General features: G+C 47.0%; 1 protein-coding gene across 1 annotated transcript in view; it reads right to left on the bottom strand.

Annotated features, from left to right (window-relative positions):
- LOC122550274 overlaps window positions 1–3,650 on the bottom strand; it is an 8,826-nt gene that overhangs the window by 3,581 nt on the left and 1,595 nt on the right. The window lies entirely within an intron of this gene.

Here is a 3,650-nt window from a genome sequence, read left to right as displayed (position 1 = left end):
ATTTACTCTTTTTCCCTCTGACCATTCTAACGCAGCTATCATTGCCTGTAGTTCAGCCAACTGGGCTGATTCTTTGCCTGTCACTTTTCCTGTCAACACTTCCTCAAATCCCTCATTGTCTGTCGCACCACTGCATAGGCTGCTTTAAGTCCTTCAGTTGGATGTCTGTAACAGCAACCATCTGTGAACAGCACTTCTTCTGGATCTACTAATGGAATTGCCTGTAAACCTGCCCTTACTTTGGTATCTCTCTGTACCCTTTCCTCACAGATGTGTGGCTCTCCTTCTCCCATATTATCAGCCATGTTAATTCCTTCATATGTAAAAATTATATGTGGTGCATTCGAGATTTTCTCTAACCTGGTTTGCCGCAGTGACGTCATTGTAAAGGCTGTTGAGTTCACATAGGCCACTTTACTATGTGTCGTCAGTACTGTTAGTGAATGGCCCATGACTATATGTGCTATCTTTTGGAGAATTTTTGCTACCCCTGCTGCATGTCTTGTACATGGCGGGTGTCTGTCCTCCACTGGGTAAAGGGTAACACTTACATACATCAGCACCTGCCTGCCTCCCCCTTTTTTCTGAAAAAGAACACCATTTATTGTGTGTAATCTTTCAGAAATATCGAGGAAAAATGGCTCTTTGTAATCTGGGACTGCTAAATCAGCAGCCCGCGTTAAAGCCTGTTTAAGAGATATGAAACTTTCGTCTGCCTCCGTAGTCCACTGCAAATGGGCCGACAAATTTCTCATGCCTTGTTCATTTACCATGGCCTTGAGAGGGAAAGTGAGTTCCCCATATGATGCAATGAATTGTGTACTGTACCCTGCCAACAACCCAAGAAATGAGAGTCTTTTACAGTGACTGGTTTGGTATGATGCAGAATGGAGGATCTATGAGACGGAGACACACCTGTTCCCTTAGCAGAAATCACTCTACCCAAAAAAGACACCGTTTGTCTGCAGAATTGCAATTTAACCCATGAAACTTTAAAACCGACACTATACAGGTGAAACAGCAATGACATTGTGGCTTCCAAACAAGAAACATGATCGGGTGCTGCCAAAAGAATGTCATCCACATACTGGATCAATACCACCCCCTTTGAGAGCGTCAGATCCTTCAGCTGCTGTTTCAGTACCTGATTAAACACCCCAGGTGACAAAATAAACCCTTGAGGGACCCTTGTATAACGTAATTGTTGGCCTTTGTAGGTGAACGAAAAAATGTCCCTTAGATGATCAGCTAGGGGCAAACAGAAGAACGCATTGGCCAGATCAATGCATGAGAACCACTTATGGTCAGGGGTCAGCACAGACATCGCAGTGTAAGGGTTTGGAACTGGAACTGTTGGAGTAGAAACAACACTATTAATCCGTCGAAGATCATGCGCCATCCTATATTTACCTGTATTCTGCTTCTCTACAGGTAAGATAGGGGTGTTCCAGGCTGACTGGGAGGGTTCTAGCACCCCTGCTGCTAACAATCCTTCAATTGTGTCGGCAATGCCGGCTTCAGCCTCTGGTTTATGTGAGTATTGTCTCTGCCAAATCGGTGTGTGGTCTATTAAATCAAATGTAATTGGTGTGACGTGTTTACAGTAACCAACGTCCGTTGAACTTGCTGACCACAAGGTATCTGGTAGAGTATCAAGCATTGCTGCAGCCTGTGGATGATCTGTTTTTTCCCTAACATGAAACCTTTCAATCTGCCTATGTTCCAACAGTACCTTGGTAAAAACAATGACTGCAGATGCTGGAAACCAGATTATGGATCAGTGGTGCTGGAAGAGCACAGCAGTTCAGGCAGCCCTGTCCTCGGATGCTGCCTGAATTGCTGTGCTCTTCCAGCACCACTGATCCAGAATCCAACAGTACCTTGTCAGTTGTCCTGTACATAATTCTATAGGCTTCCTCTGATGGTGAATATTGTAAACCGGGTAACTGAGTCCACACCCAGTCCGTTAGCACCATCAAGCGTTTGGACATAGGTCCCAGATCCTTGGCCTGATATTCAGCATGCACAGCCAATGTGACATGAGGTATAGCTTCTTCAGTCATCTCATACCATTCCAACTGTTCTGCAGTTAATTCAACAACACCCGCCACACCTTCTTTTCCGAACAGAATGCAACTGGAGGAAATATCCCATTGAGTCCCTTCTAAATGCTGATAAATTTCATTATCATCTCTATCATAATATAAAGTAACATGAAGGGGATCTGCAGGAGGAGCATAGGGTTGCAGCATCTGAACCCAGGGTCGCCATTGGTTGTATAAAGACTGTATGCCATTGTTCTGCCCGTTTTCGGGTTCGAGGAGTCCCCAGTATATATCTGCCCACTGTCCTTCTGCCATTGGTGATGTGTCCGGTGATAACATCATTTGGGATCCAGAGTGAATCGTCGTCATAGAACAGTTAACGGAATGGCCATTTAGAAAGGTCACTACCAGTCCGTCTGGTCCGCACAGAACTGAGACCCCACATCTCACCAGCAAGTCATGTCCCATCAGATTCACAGGGCATGCAGGTGATGAAATATACTGGTGACGAAAGGTCTGTCCGGCCACTGATGTAATCAGTGGCGATGTCAAAGGCAGATTTTCTGGTTTACCCGAGAACCCGACTAATTGAACGCTAGAGGATGACATGCTTGACCGAGGTATATCACAAGTGATGGTAGAAAATCTTGCACCCGTGTCAACCAAAAAAGACAGATTCTTGTCCATGACCCTCATTTGCATATAGGGGTCTGCCAACCCCACATGCCCCTGGGTTCTCGGGCCCCATCAATATTCGTATCCCTGCCCTTCCGGCATAGTTTGGGGGTACTGTCCTTGCACCGGAGCTGCAGTTGCATTTGGGACTTGGTAAGGCTGAACAGCCTGTTGGAAAGGAGGCTGACTTGAGCGGACATACTGTCCTCGGATCAATCCCTGGCCTCCCTGGATTCCCCACAGCATGGGACAATTCCGTCTCCAATGCCCGGGCTGGCCACATTCAAAACAGGTGTTGGGTGGCTGACCTCTGAATCCTCCGCGGCCCCTTCCTCTACCATGCATTCCTCCGGGAACACCTATAGGCCTGCCCCCATATTGGGGGTAGGGTGGCATCAATCAGGTGTTGGGTCTAAACTCAGCGGGTTGTTTTGTGGCAACAGCCGCTGAACCATTTGATTAGTCGTCTTTTGGGAGGCCTTCTTTGTATCATTAGCCTTCCTCCTAGCCTCATCGAGCTGTAACTTCAGCAACTGCACTTGAGCTGACTCATTGCTCTGTTTATCCTCATCCTGTTTTGTCCTGTAACGCTTCATGTGGTGTGTCAAATGTTTTTCCCACTGTTCTGTAGAACCTGGGATGTCAGGATTACTCTCCATTGCCTCTTTTACTTCCTTAGGCATCCCTGCCATAACGGCATTCCTAAATAACGTGGTCTGTAGCTGACCTGACCCTGGATGGCTCTCCACAGTATCTGTCCACGTGTCCTTACACCTAGCCAAAAAGGCAGACATATCCTCACCCTCCTTCATTGTGAAGGTGAGTGAGTGCATCGCTCCCGGTGGAATTGGGAATCTCTCTCTCATTGCCCTTCCCACACAGGTAGCATGCTGCGCAAATGGGTCCGAATCAGGTAATAAGGTGGTCCCC

The sequence above is a fragment of the Chiloscyllium plagiosum genome, chromosome 5 (genome assembly GCF_004010195.1).
Source record: "Chiloscyllium plagiosum isolate BGI_BamShark_2017 chromosome 5, ASM401019v2, whole genome shotgun sequence".
Lineage (NCBI taxonomy): Eukaryota > Metazoa > Chordata > Chondrichthyes > Orectolobiformes > Hemiscylliidae > Chiloscyllium > Chiloscyllium plagiosum.
This window is presented reverse-complemented; position numbering and strand designations above follow the sequence as displayed.